The 17027-nt window shown below is 41.4% G+C and overlaps 1 long non-coding RNA gene across 2 annotated transcripts in view; it reads left to right on the top strand.

Annotated features, from left to right (window-relative positions):
- The window catches only part of LOC123329477, a 99569-nt gene that overhangs the window by 35098 nt on the left and 47444 nt on the right, over window positions 1–17027 (top strand). For both annotated transcript variants that reach the window (XR_006544958.2, XR_006544959.2), the window contains exon 2: window positions 1567–1683. This is a non-coding gene — a long non-coding RNA (uncharacterized LOC123329477). The remainder of the gene's footprint in view (window positions 1–1566; window positions 1684–17027) is intronic.

The following is a 17027-nucleotide window of genomic DNA, read 5'->3' as shown; positions in this document are numbered from 1 at the left end:
TTAGAACATACCAATGGTGTTTTCTCAGATGTAGCAAACATGATTCAATGGAGGAACAACCGCATAACTAAATTATAAATCAAATTCTCCAGTTTGGCATTTCTTCAAGTTGCGTCATTGATTCTCCTGATTCACTCTATATCTAACTTTGCATAAAAACTGTAATGATGACTTTTTGATCTTGTGAAAGAACATGGCCTCTAATTGAGGTCTGTTTATGAAGCGAGTCTACATGGGATTTACCACAAATATGGAGAAATATGAACCCAAGTTTGGTTTTTTGGTATGTCTATTAGGGTAATTGCTTTGTTCTTGATGTTGTTGTATTTATCTATATACAAACAAATGGAAAAACTTTATAAGAATTATACATGAGTATTGTCTATTGTGCAAACACGTCATTAACAGAAGTTGTGGGAAAGAAGATTGGGTAAGAATAGAAAGTGATTCAGAGTTGGCTTGGCAAACCTTGAGGTCTAGCACAGAACCAAATACTGCTCTATCTGGTTATTTAGCTCTCATGCACATGATATTTACTATCTAATTAAATTATAGACTCCTGATGATAAATGCCGTCTCTTATTGTTTGTTTGTACACTCTACAGTATACTATAGTACCCTTGGGGAAGGAAATGGCAACCCACTCCAGTATTCTTGCCTGGAGACTCCCATGAACAGAGGACCTTGGTGGGTTACAGTTCATGGGGTTGCATTCGGACATGACTAAGCAACTAACACATATACAGTACCCTGCTGCTGCTGCTAAGTCACTTCAGTCGTGTCCGACTCTGTGCAACCCCATAGACGGCAGCCCACCAGGCTCCCCCATCCCTGGGATTCTCCAGGCAAGAGCCCTAACTCAGTACATAAAATTGCTTTTGTATTGAAATGCAAACTTACAACTAACTTGGATCTTAATTCCCGCTAAGGCGTAAGTTCTAAAACCACCTCCTCTGCATGAATTTCATTTGACCTTCAAAGTGACCATGTGTAGGAAACCAAGCTATTCTCTCAACCTGCCAGGCATGGACCAATTGTCAGCCTTCCAGGAAGCCTTGCCAGGCTCCTTTGTTTGGGTTGAATGCCTTCCCTTTGTGTTCTGTACATACCAAATTTGAGGTATTAATCTCATCTTTTAAAAATTGATTTGATTTTTATTTTTTATCTTCCCCAGGGGCCTGAGAGCTCCTCCAGGGCAAGGGTCACATTTACTTCTTCACTCACAAGTCCTACCACCGTGTAATAGGTGCTCAGTACACATGCATGTGAATAACTTGTCCTCACAGTGCTTTGTAAAATGATGATTCCTTTGTATGTGAAGATATGCTCATTTGCATAGGGCAATATTTCTTTTGAAATGGCCAAACTAGTTCTGTCCGAATTTGGAATGGCTTAGGCTCATCTGTCCATGGGATTCTCTAGGCAGGAATACTGGAGTAGGTAAAAGTCATTAGTTTTGATTTAAATAAAATGTGAGACAACTCTTATAGTGGGAACCACAGAAATTAAATCCATGTTTGCAGTATATCCATGTTACTGAAATATTGCACGGTCTCATCCCTGCAGGCTTATTCCATTCTGGGAGGTGATGGGAGACCTCACGTTCTGTGTGTATGGAATGACCAAAAACAACAACAACAACAACAACAACAACTGAGAAATCAACAGTTCTCTCCATGGTGTGTAAGTATGACATTACTTGCTTGATTCTCATCTACAGCTGCCATGTAGAAGGACTGTGGCTGTTTGGCTTTTCTTTTTAACCTAACCTGAGTGATAAGATGACTTGCACAGTGCAATTCCTCTCCTCCTCCCTTGTGTTCAGCGGGCTGGGCTGTCGGTGTCAGCGGTTTTCCATTGGTTGTGATGAAACAGTGCTTAAGGCTAAGCCTCCCTGAGTCTTTGAAATGTGCATTTTTCTCTTCTCCTTTTTCATTTTTGTAATAATAGAAATGTATTTATTAATAACAAATATTAAGATAGATAATATTTTCTATATGGTCATTTTCTTATTTTTAAAAGTAATTTCAGCTGGGTCCATTGTCTGGTTCTGTTTTGAACAGTTATGAGACATTTGATAAAATTACATTATCATGGCTTTAGTCTCAAGCATGTGGATGCTACTTTGAATTCCCAAAATGGTTTCCTGAATTTGTTTGTGAATTTGGCCTATAAATCACAATATTGCTATTCTATTCTGGCTCTTGGTATAAGTAAAATGTAGATATCTATATCCATATTCTATGCATTGAGGCAAGAGGTTTTTTTTTTCCATTTATAATAACTAATAATTGGTAGTATTTTTCTGAAGTTGGGCCATGTGGTAAGTGCTTAAGAGTTGTGTTGGTGCAGCTTGCTGTAGCTGAATTTATGAGTTACAACTCTTAATCCAAATGAAATACAATTTTATTTGAGGTAGATCTGCAAGTGGGAGAATGACTATTAATTCTGCAATTCCAAAATAACTAATGTACTTGGTTTGAAGCCAGATACACTGTGAGTTCTGGATTTAAGTGCTCTTGTGGGAAATACAGAGGGAGACTTTAACATATGGATTCTCAGAAGAAAATGCAACTGTTCCATACAAGAAATATTGAGTTATTCTTAGTACTTTTTAATGTGTGGTTGACTATATATTTTTGAGTGGTGCCATTTTTAACACTTGGCAAGGCAAGTCAAAGATCTTCATTTCCTGGGGTAATTTTAATAACTCACCCATTCATATGGCAAGTATTTAGTGAGGATTGATGGGGTAGCTGTGTACTTGATTTGATGAGAAATGCAAGGAAAGTGGAGGCCGGATCTGTCTTCATTGGATTCACAGTGTTGTTAGAAATTACAGCTGATACAAGCATATGTGTGTATGTACATGCATAGTTGTGCATATGTGTGTAGGTGTGTATATATGTGTGCGCTACATGTGTGCTGAGTTACTTCGGTTGTGTCCAGCTCTTTGTGACCCTATGGACCATAGCTCGCCAGTCTATGGGATTCTCCAGGGAAGAATACTGGAGTGGGTTGCCATTCCCTCCTCAGGGAATCTTCCTGACCTGGGGATCAAACTCGTGTCTCTTATGTCTCCTGCATTGGCAGGAGAGTTCTTTGCCACTAGCACCAACTTGGAAGCCTGTATGTAGATGTGTATATATGTGTTGTTGTATAGTGGCTAAGTTATGTCCGACTCTTTGCAACCCCATGGACTATAGCCCGCCAGGCTCCTCTGTCCATGGGATTTCCTAGGCAAGAATACTGGAGTGGGTTGCTGTTTCCTTTTTCAGGGAACCTTCCTGACCCAGGTATTAAACCTGTGTCTCCTGCATTGGCAGGTAGATTCTTTACCAGTGAACCATCAAGGAAGCCCGAACATATGTGTAAATGTGTGTATGCATCTGTGTATGCATCCGTGTGTGTCTGTATATATATATATATAAAACAAGTAGAAAGCAAAGTGGAACTGCATACTAATGTATCACAAATTCACACTGACTCCCTACAGTGCTATGAGATTTTGAAGTACCTGCCTTTGAGGAGCTCATAATCTGGTGGGTGGGGTGATCATCAAGGGTTGAGCCAACTCCCTTCTTGTTGTGAGAAAGTGGTTGTCATAGCTCTAAGTTCTGCCTATGAAGGAGGTGTCAGAGAAGAAGGTGAGTGTGAGGATATTCTTGGAAGAAAGTGTAACCGTAATGGGCTTTGTGTGCACACACTGAGAGAGGGCAAAGAAGAAAAGAGGCTTCCATTGAGCTCAGAGGCCTCCTTTGAGAACTGAGTTACATCTTGCAAGAAGTTCATATATTATAATGACAAATATTCATAATTTGTATGATCTATGTATGACAAAGAGAGATGAATGGAAAGAGAGGCCAGGCAAGAACATCCCCACAGGCAAAGGTGCAGGAGGTAGAAATTGGTACATAGGGAGGGTGGTTCATTGAAATAGAGGACCTTTTACTAAAAAGTACTCAAACAAGATGGATTTATGGGTGAATAGGCTAAAGGCTTGGCTCAAATGAGAAATGAGAGGTGTTTACAAAATACAAAACGTGGGGGACTTCCCTAGTGGTCCAGTGGCTGAGACTCTGTGCTCCTAATGCAGGGGCCCTGGGTTTGATCCCTGGTCAGGGAACTAGATCTCACATGCTGCAACTAAGAGTTGACATGTTGCAACTAAGATCCTGCATGTCACAACTAAGACCTGGTGTAGCCAAATAACCAAACAAAATATAAAACATGATGTAGGTGCAAGTGGTTCCAAGAGGAGACAACACAGTATATTGGTTAAACACAAACTGAATTTGAATCATGGCTCCATCACTTGATGACTGTGTGATCTTGGGCAAGTTATTCATCATCTCTGTGCCTTAGCATCCATACCTATAAGAAGGGGAAAGTCACAGTTCTTACCTCGCAGGATTGTTGTGAGGATTAAATGAGTTGATATTTTTAAGGACTTAGAACAAGCCCAGCACATTTATATACATCAATAAAATGATAGACACTAGATAATAGACACATATTATGGGTTCTTAAGAGGGAGGTGATAAAATAGTGCATGAGGACATTTATCCTGGTGATGATAGACAGGGCAGACTGGAGTGAGGGGCATTCTGGAGAAATGGGAAGACAAGACAAGACAGATAACATGGATGTCTGGATGAAGACAGTGGGGGCTTGGAGTAGGCTGGAGGAAACAAAGAGATTTGAATAAAACAGGAGTCCCCAACCTCTGGGATCTAATGCCTGATGATCTGAGGTGGAGCTGATATAATTAATAGTAATAAAAATAAATTGCACAGTAAATGCTTGAATTATCCTGAAACCACCCCACCATGGTCTGTGGAAAAATTATGAAGACATGCAGTCGCTGGTGCCACAAAGTTTGGGTACTACTGAAGTAGAATTCATATTTCAAAGAAAGAAAGAATTGTTAGTACTTGGTGGGGAGTGGTATGAGGTTGTGAGACGTTGTAGCCAGGGAGGACTGGTGTCAGTGGTGTGAGAGGCTGGGAAGAGAGTGGTGCCATGGACAACAAATGAGGGAAGTTATGCATGGATGGACCTCAAAGCTTCAGCCATGAAATCTACAGCACTTTGCCTGAATGTGTTCAAATAGTAATAATCATTAGCTAGAATTTCATCTTCCTTTGTGCTTTTGTGCAATTCTTTGGCCATCTGTTCTGAGAACAATTGTAAATGTCAGTGCTCTTTGAATGGGAAGCAAATTCTAAAAGAAGAGATTTCTGATTTAAAAACATGTGCTTTGAGCATTTAATTCAATTAAAAATAAGAGAAGGAAAAGCCTTTTTAATCCCTTAGAATTTTACTGAATACAGTTGAAAACTTATTTCAGCTGGGGATGGAAAAAACCCCCACAAACAATGAACCACAATAAAACAAAAACTACGTTAAGAAATGGCCCTGAGGCAAAGTCTTAAATCTTACAGGTCAGTAGGTCAGTATCCTTCAAAAACTGTAATTATAGCTCTTTATTCTTCCACGGGCTTACTGTGTCATGTTAAGGGTATTCACTCCCGTTACCATAGCCCATAATGTCACTTGAGGTATCCTTATGGCTTCTCCAGGTATTAAAGAAGCTTGATATGTTTTTGTTTCATTAATCTTTTCTCAGAGGCCAGTGATGAGTTCATCTGACTCTTTTCCATCAAGTTGAAAATTCTTTTCAATTAAAAACTCATCTCTACAGATGGTATTAGCATCAAGAGAGGCCTATTCTGTCTATAATAACAAATATTGAGATATTTCAGGAATTGCTCTATAAATCATTGAAGTAGAATTGACTAAAGGGTTCAGGTGTGTGTGTGTGTGTGTGTGTTTTGTTCTGAGTGAATAAAATTTTGAACTGATGAGAATTTGGCCTGTATGCCTTATTGTTGCTGCAATGGATCTATTTCAGGGCCTGGATGATTTTGTTGCACATTAATGTGAACTATTGTGAATATTTTAACTAAGCTATCAACTATGAAATACTTTATCCAAAACAGTATGATTACAAAGATGATAAGAGACAAAGTTTAAACCAGAAGAGAATGCTCTGTTACAGAGGATTAGAAAGACTATTTATTGAATAGTATGGATTTCTTCCAAGCCCCTGTGTGCAGAAAGCATGCAATGCGTGAATAATTCATCTAGAAATTCTATCGTGAAGTTGTATCAGTTTCCACAGTAAAACCTGGCCATGGAGGAGGAAAATACATCAACATCTGTGACAAGCTCTATGAAGAGACAGTGGCAAAGCCTTTCAGGCACCAGGAGCAAAGCAAAATATAATAAATTCACTTAAGTGTCAAATTTGTGTCGGCTGAATAATGACACCATATGTCTGGGCTGCTATGTCACCGTAGGCTGCTCTAAAAAAACACATGGCTTTATGGAAACGGCTGTCAGCCGGGGGAAGAAACCTGGCTGGCGACCGCCTTTCTATCAAAGAAAAAAAAAAAAAACCAGAGGCTGAACAGTAAATGCAGTTCTGATGATCAGAAATGACTTTTTTTTTTTCCTAACCAATTTGCCAGCATCTAGAGTGAGCCTGCTATTGAGATTGGGACACGAAGAGTTAGAGGCTGTCTTGGGTGTGTCCCTTCAGAAATGAGTGGGAGTAAGGCTTTCCAATTCATCAGCTAAACTACTCTGTGTGGATCTTAGCAATATACCTTGTATTCATCTGGCTCTCTGAGCAACTCACTTCACAGCATCTTATAGTGATTGTCTTACCAACCCTTACAGCATCTCCAGGAAGAATCAAGGACTCATTTGCTCCAGAGCAAATTGAGGCTCAGAAAGCTTATTGACCACATTAACCCTTAGGAGGCATGGTTCTGGGGACAACACAACCTTCTTTACTCCAGAGAGTCACTGTTCGATCAGGCATGCAAGACGTACTTTAAGGGAAGGAGGATTTGTTTTTGTCTCCTGGGCCTCTGCCTCCTCCTGATGGCGTGCACAGTGTTGGCCGGGTGCCCACATCCAGGCTACTTCTCCACTCCAAAGGCACTGTGCCTGGGTTTGGCAGCCATGAGAGTGTTGATTCCATAGTTACACACTGGGATGCTGTTACTAGACTCTTCATGCTTGAACACAGAGACCCCATTGCATGGTGATTGTGTCCTGGGTAATGGCTCTAAAGGTCCGTCTAGACAAAGCTATGGTTTTTCCAGTAGTCATGTATGGATGTGAGAACTGGATCATTAAGAAGGCTGAGCACTGAAGAATTGATTCTTTCAAATTGTGGTGCTGGAGAAGACTCTTGAGAGTCCCTTGGACATCAAGGAGATCAAAGCAGTTAATCCTAAAGGAAATCAACCCTGAATATTCACTGGAAGGACTGGTGCTGAAACTCCAATACTTGGGCCACCTGATCTGAAGAGGTGACTCATTGGAAAAGACCCTGATGCTAGGAAAGATTGAAGGCAAGAGGAGAAGGGGACAACAGAGGATGACATGGTTGGATAGTATCACTGACTCCATGGATATGAGTTTAAACAAACTCAGGGAGATAGTGAGGAACAGGGAAGCCTGGTGTGCTGCAGTCCATGGGGTTGCAGAGAATCAGACACGACTTGGTGGCTGAACAAACAACAATTGTTCAGAACAATATTCTGAACAGCCTGGGACTCTGCAAAGCATCGAGTCTACTGCACACTGGAGTCAGCAGCTCCATCTCAGCTGCACACCACCACCTTCTTCTGTCCCTTGGTTTTCCATCACAATGAGTCCAATGGTACCTAAAGGAGATTGAGGCAAAGATAAAGCCTTTAGAATGAGTTATGCTTAATTTTATTCACAAGGGCATAGGCAGGACCAAAGCAATTGTGTGACTCAATCTGATATAAGGAAAATTACGTATGTGTTAGTTTTCTACTGAAGACATTCCCCCAAAGAATTTAAAGTTAAAAAATTTTAAAGCACTCAACAAAAGGGTGCATATCTGAGTCACTTGGAGGGATTTCCTGTGTGTGTATGTGTATGTGTGAGTGTGTTCTCAGAGACTGATACACTGGATCTGGAGTACAGCCTGAGATTTTAATACCCCTTTCCACGGTGAATATGATGTGAAATACATGATGCCTTAGAGGGCTGTACACACCCTGGTGCCTCTAACCCTGCTTCTAGGGAGTATAAAACATCAAGTGCAAAGTAAAACAGATAAAAGAGATTTGTGGTTTACTGGTCAGACAAAGGTGTTTCCCCTTCAGTTGCTGCTGCTGCTGCTGCTAAGTCGCTTCAGTCGTGTCCGACTTGGTGCGATCCGATAGACGGCAGCCCACCAGGCTCCCCCGTCCCTGGGATTCTCGAGGCAAGAACACTGGAGTGGGTTGCCATTTCCTTCTCCAATGCATGAAAATGGAAAGTGAAAGTGAAGTTGCTCAGTCGTGTCTGACTCTTCGCAACCCCATGGACTCCAGCCTACCAGGCTCCTCCGTCAATGGGATTCTCCAGGCAAGACTACTGGAGTGGGGTGCCATTGCCTTCTCCGCAGTGTAATGTAAAGAAATGGAGAAGATATGAGAAGTGCAGTGGTTCAAACGGAATGGAATTTTAGACTTGTAAAGGAAACCTGGGGAGCAACCACAGCTAGGATGTATCTGATGGAGTCCCTTGTCCCACCACCATCCTGGTCCCACCCCAGTTCTCAGTTGGCTGCTTCCCCCTTTCTTGAAATCAAAAGGCAGAGATTATACACAGGGAAGATGGCCACAAATTCAGAAAGGGTGCCTATTTCTCCATCCCCTTGAACTTGGGCTGAGCCTATGACTGCTTTAATCAACGAGGTATGTCAGGAGTGATGCCCTGTCATTCTCTCTCTCTATGTCCTTGCTTCTTTCTTACCACATTAGCTCTGAGATTACCTCCTTTAGAGACCCACCTGCCATGCTGACAGGTGGCCCAAGTCACGTGAGTCTGCACCCGAGCGTTTTGTTCAGCATTCTTAGTTAAGCTTGTGGCCAAGAACCAACATCAACTGTCAGCTTGGAGAGTGAACTGCCTTGAGTGTTCCAGCCCCATCGAGCCACCAGGTGACCAAAAGGACTGGTTTCTGTGACCAAAACTGGCTGTATTTTAAATTTTCACTCTGATGGCATCTCTGCTCTGAGATAATGTTTCTTTTCCCTCCTGACATAAAGAGCGGCAGCCTGGCCTTCACCGGAGTCTCTAAAAAAGCACTGCTGTTACCATGATGGTTGTGAAGGTGACCATGGACCCAAAGGGGAAGGCCTGGGGATCTAAGTCAAGCTGCCATCTCTCTTACTAGCGCAGCTACTGGTGCCTCTGGAACTTGAGGCAATACTTCATTATTTAACTAGTGATGTAAGTCCTTATGTCTTTATACTTTAAAAATGTTTGCTCAATTGAACTAAAGGGATAAGTCATACTGCTTAGATTCTTTATTATTTTTTAGTGGGGAGGACTGAGATATTCTAACTTAACCCTGAATCAATGTTGCTAAAGTGGAAACATTGAGCCTACACAGAGACTGACAAATTGATTAAATGGGGTCCAGTTGTTGTTGGGGGTTGTTTAGTCACTAACTCATGCCCAACTCTTGAGACCCCATGGCCTGTAGTGCACCAGACTCCTCTGTCCATGGGATTCTCCAGGCAGGAATACTGGAGTGGGTAGCCATTTCCTTCTCCAGGAGATCTTCCCCACCCAGGGATCGAACCCACATCTCCTGCATTGCAGGGGAATTCTTTACTGACTGAGCCATCTAATCATGTTTTTCTCAACAGAAACTCATGCTTTATTTATGCGAGTTAATGTAGCAGTCCCCAACCTTTTTGGCACCAGGGACTTGTTTTGCAGAAGACAATTTTTCCACGGACTGTGGTTTTGAGATGATTCAACGCACTACATTTATTGTGTACTTTTTTTGTATTATTACACCAGTTCCACCTCAGATCATCAAACATTAGATCCTAGAGGTTGAGGACCCTTGAACTAAAGGATTTGACTAGCTTTTCAATCCTCTAAATGAGTAGAAGATGAAGCTTTTTCTCTTTAGATATCAGTGACAGCTTTAACAACATCCCAGTCTAACAAATAGGAAATATTTAAGACACAAAGATTGAAAATCCAGCTGAGAACAGATTTTAATCTCTAATGTGCTAATTCAATACATGTTCAGTATCACATTTTTTACACTAATATTTTGGGATTATTTCTGGGAAATATTTATCTTATCTTTTTATCTGTTCTAAAGGACTAAAGTAAAAACAGATGGAAGGTATCTGAAGTATATGATCATTGATTGAAAATATGAGGCTATATACAAACATAATGAGATGAAGAAATGGGAAAACAAGAGGAAATAAATAAATATGGAGCAAGAGAATGTAAGAGGGAATGGCCTTCTGACAGTATGTTATGAACAGCTCAGTTCTCTTATATGTGGGTTTGGAAAATTCGAGGGAAGGAGAAAGTCCATGCTTCCTGGATATCTAGGCATCAAGAGATTAATGAGAAAATGAAGGGGGGATCTTTATGCCTGAAACAGAACCCTCTTTGATGTTCTCCTTTGAGATTCTAGGAGAAATAAGATCAGAAAAGGATTCCACTAACTGATTAGGCTACTTACTCTAACAGTGATATGGTGATTGGACAATGATTAATCCCCTTTGACATTGATGTATTTCCAGTGTCATGAAGCATCTTAGAAAAATGGAAACATCGGAAAGAACTGGGAAAATGGACGCTTTTCATAACATTTTAACCAAAAAATAAGGTCTGGGGTGGGGGGGCTCCATCTTCAGAAAGTTAGATACTAATGTTGGGAAATTGTTGTTAAATATTTTGAAAAGTAAACTGAGTTCCTTTGAATTATGTTAGACTTGGTAGTTTTGTAGTTTTCGTAGTAGAATATGAATAGGTCCCTGCTTAGTTAACTTGGCTGTTTTTCCTTCTAATGAACATCTGGTTAAATTCTTATATACAAATGTGAAGAAATTATATTTTTTGGAGATACAGTTCTAGCAGTCCATGGGACACTTGGAACTCTCTTTAACCTGCCAAAAGATGCTCTGATAACTTTCGAATTTTGATACTCATTTTGTCAGATGCGTTGGCAAGAGGCCTACACTTGAGGAGTAAACCTTTTAGAAGTCGGACCCCTCAGCCAATTTGGAAGATTTTAAATTTTTGTTGGAACAATGAAGTTGAGTTCTAAACCCTTTCGCCACATGTTATAAATATTAACAATGAAGGTAATGTGGGTGGTGGAGATTTTTTTTGAAATGGGAATTTCAAATTGGCTGAGATGATAATAAAGTCATTCACTGAGAAATAGAACAGGAGGTTGTTCTAATTTTATATTTGCCTATTTTTCATGAAGGAAAAGGGAACAAACAGCAGCTTCAGCATAGTAATCAAGTTTATAGTCTCAGTACTTATGGATATAGTGGGTTAGGCCAAACTACACAAGTATTTATAGTTTGAAATTTTGAGGAGGCACATTGCTTAGTAGTTAAGAAGGCAGGTTTTATGGTCAGTTTCCCTGGGCTTAAGCAATAGCTCTGACACTTACAAACTATATGAACTCCAGGCATATAGACATTAAGCAACTTGCCCAGCTTTCTCACCCTAATGCCTGCTAGAGTTATTAATCAGACTTAACTTATGAAATAGTTGTGAAGATTTATTTTAGTTCTTGGTATGATATATAGGTTAAGACACGAAATGCTTAATAAACATTTGTTGTCACAATCATTATTGAAAAGAAAAAAGTTGCCCATGAAATACATTTATTCACTCAAGAAAAAGAATTCCTTATTTGTTAGTATTTTCTAGTATCAGATACTGGAAAAGAGAGTGGGGAGTTGAAAGAATGTCCACAATTATGCACATGACTTTCAGGAATTATTCCTTAAATGAGAATCTTATAATGCTTAATATATTGGCTAGTGGTTTTAACTTCTTTAATGTTATTGTTGTCATTGTTTAATCACTAAATTGTGTCTGACTCTTTTGCGACCCCATGGACTGTAGCCCGTCAGGCTTCTCTGTCCATGGGATTTCCCAGGCAAGATTACTAAAGTGGGTTGCCATTTCCTTCTCCAGAGGACCTTCCCAACCCAGAGACTGAACCTGTGTCTCCTACATTGGCAGGTGGATTCTTTACCACTGAACCACCGGGGAAGTCCTAACTTCCCCTGTAATACAATTCCTTAAGTAGATCCTGGGCTATAACACTTCTCTTACCTTGCTGGATATGGAAAATCTCCAGCATTCCCTTCATTTTATTACTGAACCAAAATTATGCTCCCATATTACCAGCTAAGCAACAGGGACAAGACACTCTGTAGCCACATGGGAACACGGCACACAGAAGGCAGGCACAGCAGAATGCAGTCCGAAATACAGAACCGAGGTCAGAAAATGTTACTCCTGGAGGTGAATGCAAGAAGAGAAAACTTTACGGATTGGTCGGTCATCTGCTCAAGTTGCAGAAGCGAGCCCTCTGGCTGGAGTCTAATTTGCGTGTTGCCCACAAAGGTATTTAGTTTCCAAATTGTCAACTGGAGATGTAGGATGTTTCCCAAATTCAGTCAAGGGCTCTGGACCTTTTGCCTGGTACTGTCAAAGTTATCAGGGTGTTTTGTTATATTTTTTTTCCCCCAGGAAAAAATGTTGAAATCTATTTAATACATGTAGATCACCTATTTAAATAGATAATCACTGTATCATTTGGGATGGTGGTGACTTACCTATATACGAGAAAAGATCAGGAGGCTCATTTAACAGTGTCAGCACTGGCTTGAAGACCACCCTTCTGTCCTCTTTGAGAACTATTCCTGGAAGTGGAGTTGGGCAGCACAGTTTATCATCCCTTGGTGGTACTTCTTGTGAGCATCACCCAACTTCCTTTTAAACGTAGATTCCCGTGTGACTTTTCCTCTAGAGGAAAGAATGGTCTGATCACACTTAAGAGCTTCTCAGAGCTTTTGGGAGTTATACTTGTCACTGTGAATTAATTTATTGATGTTTTGAATCAGTCTCATAGGTATTAGGCTCATGTCAGTATCTGAGAGCCAGTCACCCTCAGTCAGTAGAAACAGAAAAACCCAAGCACTGTACATTGAGGAGTGGGAAAAAACAAGGGCTACAGGGCACTTTTGCAAGATGCTATCATGCAGTGTCAGTCAGGGGCAGTCAGTATGCTCATTGACCTTGCTCACCTGCAGTGAGAGACTGGAATCTTAGGGCAATCCAGCCTCCCTTTCTTCCACCCTCCATCAATAATGACATACATTACCACACTCCCCCGAGGCCAGGCTGGCAGTGTTCTGATTTTTCATAAACTTGCAGAGAGTGGGAAGGAAGTAATTCAATTGACTAAGGAATTAGTGAGTATAGCCGCTGAGATCCTATGAGGTTTCTTAATCTCACCTCCAATTATGACATCATCGGCACATCATCAAGAAGACTCTTGATTTGTGGTAGATTTTCTTGGCCCCAATCCAATTCTATGAAAAACTGAAGATGAGTTTTTATTTCTTACATCTCAAATTCTTGGCAATTATCCAGAGAAATACAGTATCAAAAGGTAGTCACTGTGTTTGTTTAAAGTCTGTCTTATTTAGCAGGGTGATATAAGACTGATGGCTCAGGAAATGTGTCTGAGAGCTAGAAAAGAATGAAAGCATATCACAGAAATACGGCTAATATGGAAACACTTCCTCACCAACATGCCATTGTTTCCTTAACATTTTGGATCTTAAATGTGATTCTAAGCATTCTTATCCTAGAAGAAATAAATCACTCTCAATGTTGTTAGGGCCTAGATAATAAAAAATTTTAATTACGCATATCCTATTTGTTCCCATAAAGTCTAAAGAAAATATTGACTATTTTTATCTTGCCTGTTTAATTCCCCTGAAGGAATATTATGAGAGAAAATCCATATACCTTTTAAGAATCAGTTTGAAATGAGGAATGCTTGTCCTTTTATAAAAAGGGCCAACCAGGGAATTGCTTGGCAATCTAGTGGTTAAGACTTCCTGCTTCCACTGCAGAGGGCTGGGGTTCCATCTCTGGTTGGGGAACCAAGATCCTACATGCCACGTGGCATGGTCAAGAAAAATAGTGAAGTAAATAAGAAAGAGAAAAACAAATATTGTATATTCATGCACATATGTGGAATCTAGAAAAATGGTATGCTATGCTATGCTAAGTCACTTCAGTCATGTCCGACTCTGTGCGACCCCATAGACGGCAGCCCACCAGGCTCCCCCGTCCCTGGGATTCTCCAGGCAAGAACACTGGAGTGGGTTGCCATTTCCTTCTCCAATGCATGAAAGTGAAAAGTGAAAGTGAAGTCGCTCAGTCGTGTCCGACTCTTAGCGACCCCATGGATTGCAGCCTACCAGGCTCCTCCATCGATGGGATTTTCCAAGCAAGAGTACTAGAGTAGGGTGCCATTGCCTTCTCTGAGAAAAATGGTATAGATGATCCTATTTGCAAAGAAGAAATAGAAACACAGACATAAGAACACATGTATGGGTACCAAGGGCTTCCCTGGTGGCTCAGATGGTAAAGAATCTTCCCACAATGCAGGAAACCTGGGTTTGATCCCTGGAAAATCCCTTGGAGAAGGGAATGGCTATCCACCCCAGTATTCTAGCCTGAAGAATTTCATGGACAAAGGAGCCTGGCAGGCTACAGTACATGGGGTCGCAAACAGTCGGGCTCGACTGAGAGACTAACACTTTCACTTTCAAAAAGGGGGAAAGGAGGGTGGGAGGAATTGGTAGATTGGGAGGATATATATACACTGTTGACACTATGTATAAAATAGATACTAGTGAGAACCTGCTGTATAGCCCAGGGAACTCTCCTGGATGCTCTGTGACCTAAATGGAAAGGAGATCCAAAAGGGAGGGGATGTATGTACACATATAGCTGATTCACTCTGCTATACAGTAGAAATGAACACAACATTGTAAAAGAACTATACTCCAGTAAAAATTAAATAAAATAATAAAAACAAAAGGTGGGTGAGCCAACCCAACACAGCTGTGGCTCACAGAAGCTGCTCTGATTTACCTGTAGAAAGTGGCAGCAAACCCCCATGAACCCGCCCAGAAACTCCCCCGGGTCCCAAACCTGCCAGCAGAAACCACTAACAAGGTGATTTCTCTGCACTGACACTCCCTTCCTCTTTGCCAGAAATGCAAAGATGGGCAACCTCGTAAACTCGGGCTACCTTTGCTCCCCCCGAAGTCACAAGTTCTTTGTTTATCTTTTCTTTTTGAACCCTGAGAAAAGTATATCGAAATGACTTGGTCAGCCAAACGTTTGTGCACTTAGGAACTGGCGCTGTGACAAGCGCCTGCTGAGAAGAGAAAAGATTTCTGTGTTTTTTAGTGTCATTTTCTCCCTTGAGATGTTTCCAGAGACTTGAAAGGAGGGCTGTACTGAGGAACTGATTAAATTGGCTCATATTAAAATCGAAAGTTGGTGTGAACAACCAGCCCTGCCTGCCTCTGCTCCCAGCCCAGCAAGCCCAGGTAAGTAGGATCACTTATCACAGAAATGAGAGCTGGAAAATACCATTCCAGCCCTCAGCCCCTTCTACCTGGCAAGGGGAGAGTTGTCCCCTGTGGTCTCCATTGTTTAGTCTGGTTGAATTTTAAAACATACTTCAGAAAGAGAGTGGCCCAAATTTCCTTGGGGAGTTCTCTCCTTAGACGAATACTAGTTCGGCTAACAAGTTGAAGATTTCTTTTGGTTTAAGTTCATCCCATTATTTCAAGACAGTTGTTGCCTCTTTCTGTGCTTTGTGGTCTCAGGAAATTCTTGAGTTCTCCAGTTTCTCCACATCTGAAGAGGGGGAATTGTCTCATCATTAAAATAGTATTTGGAGAAGATGAGCGGGCAGGGCCATGGTGAGTGTTGAAACCATCTGCTCCATCATGAGCTTCATGTGGCCTCAACATTGCTTCAGAAAACCTGAGTATTTCCCAAATCAGAAGAAAGCACTGGTGAATCTTGAGGTTGGCCTTGCTGTGTGGTAGAGATGTTGAGCTCAAGACCAAGAGGATGATCCGGATCCCAGGGTCTATCCTGGGTCCTGGGTCTGGTGGGCCGCCTGACCTGAATCCTTGAGTGAATTGAGAAGGTTGCTATGTTTGTAGGAAGCGCCGACCAGCACTTCCAGCATTTTCTCCCTCTTCCAGGCTTTCCAGGCGTCCTTCACACCTCTCTACAGCCGTTCTGTCTAGCGCTCTTACCTTCACTCATCCTCCCTAAAATTGTCACCCTGGAGACTTCCCTGGCCAGTCCAGCGGTTAGACTTCACTTTCCAGTCCAGAGGGTAGGGGTTTGACCCCTGGTTGGAGAACTAAGATCACACATGCCTTGAGGCCAAAAGAACGTTAAAAAAACAAACAACGCCGCCCCCTCCCCCCCCAGAACCACTATTGTAACAAATTCAATGTGTTGTTGTTCAGTTGCCAAGTCATGTTCAACTTTTTGTGACCCCATGGACAGTAACCTGCCAGGCTCCTCTCTGTCCATGGAATTCTCCTGGCAAGAATACTGGAGTGAGTTTCCATTTCCTTCTCCAGGGATTCTTCCTGACCCAGGGATTGAACCTGTATCTCCTGCATTGGGAGGAAGATTCTTTAACTCTGAACCACCAGGGAAGCCCAAATTCAATAAAGACGTTAAAAATAGTCCACGTTAAAAAAAAAAATCTTAAAAAAAATAAAATTTTCACCTTGGAAAGTATTTGCTAAAGCAACCAAACTATAGAACTGATGCTGGGGTAGCACTCCTCCTGACCACTTTGGGGCATTTACCCTCAACAGTCTTCAGTGCCTTTAATCTGAAGGAGCACTCTTCTAACCCCAAAATTCCAGGTGCTTGGGACAGAATTGGCAACTGTGGAAACTTTTTTTGTGTGTGTGGAGATCCTGGAGAGATGGGGGCTTATCACAACACTTCAGAAGTCATGCCACGAAAAGAAAGTGCTAAGCATATTTGCGAGCTCAGCAATATGATTTTTGAACTTC

The sequence above is a fragment of the Bubalus bubalis genome, chromosome 15, assembly GCF_019923935.1.
Source record: "Bubalus bubalis isolate 160015118507 breed Murrah chromosome 15, NDDB_SH_1, whole genome shotgun sequence".
In the NCBI taxonomy this organism is placed as follows: domain Eukaryota; kingdom Metazoa; phylum Chordata; class Mammalia; order Artiodactyla; family Bovidae; genus Bubalus; species Bubalus bubalis.
Note: the sequence above shows the minus strand (reverse complement) of the source record. Positions and strands in the feature narration are given on the sequence as shown.